Source organism: Theobroma cacao, chromosome 8 (genome assembly GCF_053813885.1).
Source record: "Theobroma cacao isolate CCN51 chromosome 8, ASM5381388v1, whole genome shotgun sequence".
Lineage (NCBI taxonomy): Eukaryota > Viridiplantae > Streptophyta > Magnoliopsida > Malvales > Malvaceae > Theobroma > Theobroma cacao.
This window is the reverse complement of record NC_142646.1, coordinates 29,182,149-29,193,513: the sequence shown is the minus strand read 5'-3', so window position 1 is coordinate 29,193,513 and position 11,365 is coordinate 29,182,149. Positions and strand designations below refer to the sequence as shown.

The following is an 11,365-nucleotide window of genomic DNA, read 5'->3' as shown; positions in this document are numbered from 1 at the left end:
TTGAAGACAAGAAAGCCTTAGAAATCTTGGGTCGGTTTGTGGGATGGGAGAGAAAGGGGAAGACAAAGAGAGGTCGATTTATATTTACGTTCATAGAAATTTGGACAGCGGTATGTGATTAATCAGAGGCCTGAAGGTGGGGAAATCTGCCCAGTGTTTGAGGACATACCACTGACGCTGCTTTGCTCTTAGGGATACCAACTGTGAGGTTGTTGGTTCCACCCTGTGGGTCATCGGTGGCTGGGATTCCGTGGACAACGCCTACACCAATGTTGTCCGTTGTCTGGACACCCGTAACCCAAGCGAAGGTTGGAAAACTTGCTTTACCTTTGCCATCGGTTGCTGTCGAGCTTTGTCTGCGGTAAGTGGATGTATGTCATTAGAGGTGATTATGAAGTTTACCCTACCCACTCCTACCCTATTCCATGGGCTTTGGTCTTTAATCTAAACCCTAACCCTGACCTTAACCTCAACCTCAACAAAAGGTTTACATTGAGGCTTTTTTGTCCTCAACGTTGTACCATTTGATCCACATGTTCAGATGAAGACAGCAGTCGCAGGTTGATGATTAGAGCTGACGGTTAATCTCACCAGCCAACCAAGAAAATTAAGGGGGATGATTCAACAAAAAGGGGTGGAGGAGCTTCGTTGGAAAACCAAAGGGTTAAGAATAAAAAAAGAAAAAAAAATATTACGTTAGATTTTATAAAAGATGTTAAGAATAAAAAGGGAAATTGTGAATTGATGCTACATGGTTAAACAAGTAAAGAATGGTCCCATTTAATCCTAAATCCATATCATAATCCAAGCAAGAAATGCAATAAAGGGTCGACAATATGCTCCCACGGTTATTGTCTCCTTTCGTTCCAAATTGTGTTGAGCAAGCCAACATGCACAATCTTAGAGTAAAATCTTAACAATTCTAGCTACTCTAGCTAAGATATAGCCTAACTTGATAGGATGTGCAATGCATGACATTCTCTCCCTCTAGATCTGCTCCACGTGGGTCAAGTCTAGATTGGGTACTTAATCATATCAACTTTCACCAGATCATTACCTTATACTCAAAAAGGTTAACATGATAGGATGCGCATAATCTACACTTATAACCTTTTAAGGATTCCCTTATTTGCTCGATGTAGGATTAAAACATCTAACTACTGCCTTTGAAAAGCTTAGTGTGACACATGTTCCCATCATCAAAATAAAAAAATAATAAGATAAATATTTATGTAGCCACTCATTAGGGATGTAATGAGTTATTGTTATATGGTACCCCAGGATATCCAACTCGTTAAAATAGGGTTAGGGTACCCTATAGTCAGTTATGGAGCATATTAGGGTAAGATTTTTAAAACCCGACATGGATTTGGATAAAATTCACGTAACCTTTAAGATACCTTAAACTCGAACCAAATTATATATAATGTTATAAAAATTTAAAATTTAGTGGGATTTAAACCTTTGTCCTCCTTACCTAAACACAATTTTCGTCATCTCAATCAATCTACCTTTTTGTAAACTAATAAATGTAATATCAATTTATATTAGATGAACCAACTTACCTTTTTGTAAACTAATTAATATAAAATTAATTTATATTAGTTGAACTATGCTGCAAACTTAAATATGTAAAATTCTATTAGGAAATACTCCAAGTCTTTGCCAATTTTTTCAACTATTTATTTTAATAAATATTAACAAATATATTATTAAACAAGTATCCAAATTAAAAAATTGGTATGATATAAATGGGTATTTAATGGGTTTGGATAATTAACACATAGTTCTTTACTATTAAGATTCAGTTTTGGATGATATTTTGTAATTTTATGTAAGTTTTAATAGGATTAAGATATTTTGATAGCTAAACGGTTTGAGGGTAGGTACTTAAAAAATAACAGATATCCTACAGTTTACATCTCTGCCCGCATGCATGTATTTTATTCTTATTCATTTTGAAAATATGATTTAAAAGTAACTTGATTCAAATACCCATTTTCTAGAAAAATTTACTTAATTTTTTCCTAAATTAGAAAAAAAAATTGCTTTTCTCGACCTTCTTTCTCTATCGTAGCAAAAATCTTTAGTCACTTTATGTTTGTCTTTTGTATGACTCTTATTGGCCATATAATTACTATTCAGATTCTATTTGATTGATATCTTTATATTTTATTCTGTAAAAAAAATGAATAAACAATAAAATGCAAAAATAAATATTGAATAAAACACAAAAAACAAAGAATTCAAAAATTAAAGAGGATATCAAAAATAAAAATGAAGCAATCATTACATTTGATAACATTAAAGACAAATCTTGTGTGGCAATATTTTGACATAAAGTGGGTGTGGGTGCACAAGTCCAAAATAAATCAATTCATGACGTAGACGGTTGATTAGAATGAATTAATTCACTAATTTAAAGACAATGATTTTAGAAATATTGACATCCTTTTCAATCTGCCAAGTGTTTGATGATTTGATTAAATATCAGATTTGAGCTGGACCCATCCAAAGAAGTGTACTGACTTCAGCTTTCAAGCTTAAGGGATAATAAATTGGCTCTTCCTTAGAACATAGGGCTGTTTACTAAAACAAGACTCCGATCCCATAAAATCTTGTATTTTACTCTTATCTTCGTGATTCGTCATTCTTCGCATATCTAAGATTTCTCTCATAAACAAGTTGTGTTTGTATTACTACTGTAACGACGACGTTCGGTAATCATGATCAATTTGAAACTCTGATATCATTTGATATGGAAATTAAAACTCCAAAAAAAGAAAAATAAATAAGATAAACAAGTTTCCCACCCTAGGGAAGTCCGCCGAGGGACATCGATCTTCATATAAAGAAACTCATCACTTAACTAGCTAGAATCCACTAGGAGATGCAGAGTTTAGAAGAAAAACTCCAAGAGTTCACTCAATTTCTATTGATAATGCAATCCAAACACATTATAGGACTAAGTATTTATAGATTGACTTAGAACATTCCCTCCTAGTATAGGTAGCTCTGACAATTCGTGTTTTCATGTTTAAATTGTGTTAACGTGATTAAGACACGAAATACAATAAAATTAAACACAAACACGATACAAATAATTATTCGTGTTAGTATCTGAAACACATATACGGTTACAGTTAATAATCGTGTAACACGACACGACTGACATGTTTAATCACACATTTATTAAACGTGTCAAGATTTTTTATATAATCTGACAGGATTAATAAATATGATTAAATGATTAACATAATTGTTTTTTAACATGTTTAACACGATTAACTTAAAATATTTACAATTAAATATAATTTTATTATTTAAATTTAAAATAAAAAATTATAAAAACAATTATAACAAAATAATAATAACATCAAATATAATAAAGTTTAACATAAATAACATACATAAAATTCATTATCATGTTGATAAAATCCATCATTAACATTAAATATGTCACTTATATACCTTTAAACACTATAACACAATTAATTAAACATGTTTAAACGTGTTAATCATATCAACATGATTAAGACATGAAACACAATAAAATTAAACCCAAACTTGTTTCACTTCGTGTCTTCTCGTATCGTATTAAACCCAAGCTTTATGGGCAAGAATATTTGTAAAGCCCAACCTTATAAAATACTATTCATGACATACATGTGATGATAGCATGATTGCATGCTAGGAGAGTTCCGAAAAATTTACAAAAGTCGGTATTGTACCTAGAGGTACAACAAAGTTTATTTAATCCTCGAACTAGATCAAATAGGAATTTTAATGTGAGATTAAGAGTTTCACAGTTCATGGATGACTTAAAATGGTAATTTGGAGTTTGAGGATCAATTTGGAGTCAAATCAGAATTTTCACTAACTAGAGGCAAAATGGTCATTTGCCACTTGGGGACAAAATGAAAATTTTAGAAAAGAATTTTTTGGCCCCATTTGACTTATTGGAGTATAATTTGACTTATTGGAGTATGATTTGAGGTTTAGAAGTGAAAAATTTTAATTTCGGTATAATTTGGAGTATAAGGGTAAAATGGTAATTTTGCCACCTCAGGGGTAAAATTGTAATTTTTCACCACCAGGATATTTTTTCCAGCACATGGTCTTCCTTTATCTTCATCTTTCACCCTTGACTAAACATGTGGTGGAGATAAAATATTTAAATTTTTAAAATTTTAAAAATGGACCAATTAGAAAATGCCATGTGTCAAGCTTAGGATATTTTATTATTTAACTTAAAAATCAGCACAAATCAGCCCATTATTCCCCAAATATTCGGCCAAGCAAGGAAGAGAGGGAAAGAAAGGAAAAACAAAACCTAGGTGAGGAATTTCAAGAGAAAAAGTGTGAAAAATCAAGGAAAACAAGTGAAAAAGGTAGGATTTTTCAACTTAAGCTTGAAATCTATTTTCCTTAAGCATTTCTCTTCATTTTCCATGCTCAAATTGCATGCTTTTATGATGAATTGTTGGCTGATCAAAATGGGTTAGGAGAGAGAAAGTTGTTGGATTTATTTGATTTTAATTTATGTTAGTGTTTTTAGTTAGTTTAGTATATTTAGAAATAAAACAACCAGAAAAGAATTTATTTTCTCCCACAACCATTAATGGCTGAATTTACCATGTAGAGAGTGAGGATGAGTTTGATTTTTATTCTAGTAGAATTGGTTAAGAAATGATGAATTATGAGCCTAGAAAAATAATGGGAATTTTCAGAGCAAAAATATGAATTTTTACCGACTAGGGGTATTTTCGTAATTTACTATCGAGACTGATAATTTGCACCACACTGAGGGACATTAAGTTAATTTGGGTGCAATTGAGGTATAGAAACTGAAAAGAATTAAATTGGAGTTTAAACGGACGCGTTAGGAATTTAATCGGGTGATAAGACGAATTAGGCCAATATTGAGTTTAAATAGTTACCAGTGCATTTTTGCATTCCATATCATGCATTGGTAGTCGAAATTAGTTTAATTTTGATTTAGTACCAACTTGGTGAAATTCTCGATTTTGTACTGTGTCAAGGTGGTGAGTCCTCCGATTAAGGCAAGGAAATTACATCCGAGGACCAGTAGACAGAGTGCTTCGAAAGTCTGCATTCTAGACATTATGAGTAAACTTGCTGTCATTTTAATTATCTAGGGTGGTTTTTAGATGCTTTCATGAATTCTATGGAAAAAGAAATTTAAAAAGGTAAATTTTCATGTTTTATGAATAAATGAGTTTCAATGAAATTAATTTATAACTTGTTTTGGAATTAATAATGATTTTGAAAAATAGAGTACACGGAGACTGTTAATTGTGACAATTTGATTGTTTAAATTGACTGGCTTATGATAAATCGAGCATGATTGGCTAGTTGGCAATTGTATTGAAATGCGAATTGTTTGGTTGCCTTGAAAAACTGCGAATTACAAAATTGCCATATCATGTTATTGAGTTTTATTATATGGTGGATTATATATTAATAAATCACTGTAGTAGGGGGTTTCTGTGGACCAGCCTTTTAGAGGGGCGCGGTAAACCTCATTATATTCTTACCTCGAACGGAGAGGCACGTAAGGTATCTCCTGGGGTAAAGTTTAGGGTTCACTTCACGCTAAACCACCACGTGAGGGGGAACTCAGCCAACGCCAAGGAATGACTATATTTTCAAAACAAAAACATGATTTATGTGAAATGTGAATTTTAATAGCCTTGGCGGTCTCGGTAGGATGCCTCGGCCAAGGTGCCTCCGAGAATGAATTTATGGCACAAGCCTAGATTTTTATGAGATTTATAAGCCTCTTTACGTGTTTTAAACAAAATGTGTTCTAATGCTATAACTCAATTTATGATGATTTACTTTATTGTCTCCATGTACTTAACTCTAGATGTTTATGATGATGTCTGTTTACTCATTGGGATTTTATAATCTCACCACCCTCCTTTCCACCCATTTCAGGTTCAGTATAGACTGTAGATAGCTGATCTCATCGAGGACTACCGTTGGATCTGCATTTTTCCAAACCGTAGGTTCACAGTCCTTTTTACTTTTGTTTGTTCGGGGGCCCTCTTGTTATTGTAAATTAAATTAAATATTTTGGCTTATTGTATTTAAGTATGTATAAATTTATTTAGCTTTTACGCTATAAAAATTATTCACGTATAACTCTATAAATATTGTTTTATAAGAAAATAGAATATTTTACTTAATATTTCTTTTATTTTCTTAATATATTCAAATAACCATAATTTCGTTTTAAATGAAGATTTTAGACTTTTAAACTCATTTTGAATATGAATTATGTGTTTTGTACTTGTATATTACGTTTTAGCCAGTTTCAAAATTTTTGAGAAAAATGACCAAAATACCCCTATGAGACGAAAAATTAATATTTTATTTGTTTAAAGTTGGAAACAGCTTAAAATCTTTTAGAACACGATATTTGACAATGGTTGCTCACAAGGGAATAGAGAAACTGATAGTAAAGCCTTGTGGGGTTTCGGGTTGACATTCCGGGCAATGAGTGTCTACCGAGACACCGTGACGGTTGTCACGGGCTCGAGGGGAGTATCGGGTCGTGACAATATTTGTTAATGGTGTTAGTGTAGAAATCTCAAGGGGTAATATACCAAGAACGGGGTGAATTGATATTTAAAAATTCTTTTTAAAAACTAAGTATAAAAATCAAAACTTTTTCACCCAAAAATATTTTCTAATATCAAAAACAAGTTTTCAACAATAAATTACTAAGCATAAAAATAATATACCAAAGAAAAATACTTTCATAAGTTACATGTTAGCTACGAATAATAAAGTGAAAATATTTCTTAAGTGTAAAACAATAAATCAATGTAAAACTATTTTCCTAAGGCAAATGTAAGTAATGAATAATAATGTGGAAAGTTAAAACAGACAAATATTTTATAGTGGTTCGACTTGTTTTATGCCTACATCTTCTCCCTTGGCAATTGAGGAATTGCCAATCCACTAAAGGATTCTTGTTTTTTAACAAGATCAAGTGATAACCCTTACACTGACTTTTTCACGAGATCAAACGATAACCTTTACACAATTCACAAAGGAATTCTTACTTTTTAATGGGATCAAGCGAAAACCCACCAACAATGAGCTTTATGAGCTCAACCACAAACCCTTACAAATAACTTTCAAGATAAAGCTAGAACCTTTACAATGAGGTACAAATTTCAACAAGAAAATGCCTCTACAAAGGTTGGGTGCTAAGACTTTAAGCTTGTGTGTAGTGAGAGAAGAAATATCAACTCAAATCAAGCAAGTGTTCAATTTTTGTAAACGTGGTGGAAGACTACAATGAAGCTAGAGAGTGAGGATAACTTTTTGGAGGTCTCTCTAGGGTTTAAAGCTTTGGTTTAGGGCTTCTCTTACTTCCAAATAGCTCAAATGCAGCTATTTATAGTTGGTACGAGTTTAGAGAGTCAACACTAGTTTGAATCAAATTCGACCATTGATGAAGTTTAAAGGTCGTCTATGTTCTTCAAATTTATCAATTTAGGGCATCATAGTCGAGTACGACCTTCTTTTACTCGATCCAACTCTTGAGAGTATGTTTTGTGCAAATTTGAGCTGCTATAATCAACTATGCCTCCTATATAGTCGACTATGTCTATCTAAGATCAACTTTTTCATGCTTTTGACTTGTCAAGGTTTACTTTAGACATTTCAAGGTCGACTATGACTTTATATCCTTTAAATTTTGCATCCTTTCTACCTTTGGATCAACTTGAGCCTTTTTAAGATCGACTCTTGACTTGTGTCTTGAGGTTTCCTCAGCTTTTTGATGCTTCTTTTCAACTATTTCTTCCTCGCTTTGTTCCTACCTTCAAATAACATTTCAAGGCATGTTTGCCTTTGCTTTCTTAGTTGAATATGCATTGTTTGAAAGCATTTATGATATGTTCTAATGATGCATGGCTTTTCAAACAATTATGTAACCTTCGGAAATTAAAAATATATTTGAGACAATTTCAAATAGTTGACATTAAGTTCAAGATAATATGTGATTTTTGTTAAATCAAAACACGATGTAACTCAAGACTAACAATCTCCCTTTTTTTGACATGAGAAAAATATTAGCATATTGCATTTGAAATTTCTTGAAACCTCCCCCTAACTTAATTAGTCTCTATGCCTTTGTTAAAAACATTTAAGTGTACATGAGAAAGGTAGAAGAAATGAATATGAATTTTGAAAATTCTTTCTCTCTATTTATGCATGAGGTTCAAAATGTTTCAAGATTCAACTAATATAAGAGCATTTCAATGTGCTCATAAACCTTCTCCCCCTTTTTGTTATATTAAAATAATTAAAAAATGTAAGCTTTAAGAACTTAAACTCAAGAAACAATGGTTAGTGATAATCATTAAATATAAATAAGCATTAAGTTTGATAATGATATCTTACCATCAAATCAAAACAGTAAGGTATATTTTCATGCAAATATTCAATCAATAGATCAAGAAATATATCCAATCATCATAGTATGAAGGCATTAAATCAAGATATATTTCCAATCAATATATAATCAAGCAAGGCATAGGTTGGGAAATATACTCATTTAGCACATGCTAAGAGCAATATGTATAAGTAAGTCACAATATATTTCTACTCAAGATATTCAATTAAAGCATAAAAAAATATATTCGACTAATGCAATCAAGGCACATATAGATTGTCACGACCCGGAACTCCCATCGAGCCCGTGACAACCGCCGCGAAGCCTCGATAGACATTCTTCCCCCTAACGCCTTTCGAGACCTCGCAAGGCTTTTGTACCAGTTTTTCCATTCCTCTCTCTCTTTCCTTTTCTTTTTTTTTTTTGAATAATAAAATAAACTAAAAATATTAATTAAAATAATCTATTTTCATGTAAAACAATATATATATATATATATATGTATATTTTTGAAACATAAAAAAAAATTAATTTTCTGCACATAAAAATAAAATAAATTTATACATACTATAATATAGAAAACTAGAGTATGCAATTTAAATTACAATGACACGTGAGCCCCCAAATAACTGAGAAGGTTTAAGTCTATAACCTTGCTTTCTAGGATGCAACTCCGAAATTTACTTCTCGATGCAATTGACAGTCTACTGCCTATTCTGAGCCTGAAAAATGTATAGGAAGAAGGGGTGAGATTATAAAATCCCAGTGAGTAGACAAACATCATCAAAATAATCTAAAGCTGAGTAATAGGAGACAATTAAAATAATTCATCTCAACCCATATAAATAATTGGATTTCATCTAATTACTCAACATGGCTTATGCACTTTTCAAAAACTTGGCTCTTGCCAAAAATCCATTCTCGGGGATACCTCGCGAAAGCATCTTACCGAGACCGCCAAGGCTGTTTATTGTCACACACACAAACACATTTCACCTCTGACAACACAGCCGTTCCTTGGCGTTGGCTGAGTCCCAACTTCACGTGGTGGCCAGCGTGAAGTGTACTCAAATCCTACCTCGGGAGTTATCCTACGCGCCTCTCCAATCGAGGTAAGCTCAATAATTGGGAACCGTGCCCCTCTAATTAGGCTGGCCCACGGAACCCCCGTCACTGCAGTGCCCACTTTATAATCCACCAACCAATAAAATCACAATAGTATGACATAGCTCACTTAACACATTCAAGGCAAATAAAGCAGTTCACATATTCTTAAAATCATAAAAATAACCAGTCATACCCACATTTGTCATAAGCCATTAATGTAAAATCATGGATAAACAACACAATCATAGTATAGGTCTCCAATTACTCTATTTTTGAAATCATTATTAAATTTTCAAAAATATTATAAAATTATTTTATAAAATCCCATTTTACCATAAAACACAATAATTTTCCAATTAAACCATTTTTCCATAAAATCACACAATTATATAAATCTACTCTAGATAATTAAGACGATAGTAAGTTTACTCACTGTACTAGGAGTAGATATACTCCTATTCTCGGTCCTCGGGTGTAGTCTTTTACCCGTATCAAATAGCTCACCACCTATCCACAATACATGACACAAAAAATTCAATAATTTGTGTCAAATCAATATATATTATTTCAGGCTCTTATCCATGCGTATGCACTAGATAGGGTGTGAAATGTTTGGACATTTGCTTAATCACAGTGTCCGACCTAACTTGCCTATATACGGTGTAAATTTCTAAAATCTCCAATTCAACTCCAATTCCATCCATTTCAATTTCAATTATCCAATTATATCCACAATACCTCAATGACTATGAATGTGGTCCAATTTATCAGTTCGGATCACAAATTACGCTTTTACCCCTAGTGGGTAGAAATTTCAATTTTTTTTTTTTTTGCACCAAAAATTCCCATTTAATTTCCAACCTCATAATTCATCATTTTTCCATCTAATTCTCTTAAAATAAAGTCAACCTCATCCTCACACACCATTGGCTAGATTCAGCCTAGAGAAATTCATGGAGAAAATGAATATTTTTCTTGTTGTTTTACTCATAAACATGCTAAACTAACACTAAACACTAACATAGTTCAAAATCAAATTAATCTAACAACTTTCTCTCTCTAAACCCATATGATCAGATTTGAATCCATCATCAAAACACATAATTTAACCATAGAAAATAAGGAGAAATGCATGGAAATGATAAATCTTAAGCTAAGCTTGAAAAATCATACCTTTAAACACTTGATTCCTTGAAAAATCACACTTTTTCTTTGAATTTTCTCACTCTAGGGTTTGTTCTTATTTCTCTCTCTCTCCTGCTGGTTTTGGCTGACCCTCCCAATGAATAATTCTGGAATTTTCAAGCCTTTTAATAGGCTTAATAAAATATTATTATTTTATTTACCTTTTGAATATTTTATTATTTTATTTTTTTCTAGTCATCTTTTTGACTTTATTTTTCTACCACTCAATCCTCTTCACTTATCCATGTCTTCCATGAAATTTCTAGACTTTTCCAAAGTTTTGGTGGGGTAAATTTTTAAAAATTACACTTTTACCCCCGTAAAGTGAAAAATTACATTTTTGCCCCAAAAACTAAAAAAATGCCCATAGACATATTTTTCATCCCTTATACTCTTACCATTCTCCAATTTGTCAAATGTGATCTAAATTCTCTCAAAATCTCAAAATTTATCCGTGAGTGGAAAAATTACGATTTTGCCCCTAGATAGTGAAAATTTCGGTTTGACTCCAAATTGATCCTCAAACTCCGAATTACCATTTTGAGTCATCCCTGAACTGTGAAACTCTTAATTTCACCTTAAAATTTCTATTTGAACTAGTTCGAGGCTTAATCGACTCAATGGTACCATTAGGGGCAA

The 11,365-nt window shown here is 32.1% G+C and overlaps 1 long non-coding RNA gene across 1 annotated transcript; it reads right to left on the bottom strand.

Annotated features, from left to right (window-relative positions):
• Positions 1-9,042: 9,042 nt before the first annotated feature.
• LOC148761327 (uncharacterized) lies at positions 9,043-10,816 on the bottom strand. Its single transcript, XR_016027825.1, has 3 exons — positions 10,715-10,816; positions 9,975-10,048; positions 9,043-9,156 (listed from the first exon to the last, which is right to left on the bottom strand). It is a non-coding gene; the product is annotated as an uncharacterized LOC148761327 (long non-coding RNA).
• Between the last annotated feature and the right edge of the window lie 549 nt (positions 10,817-11,365).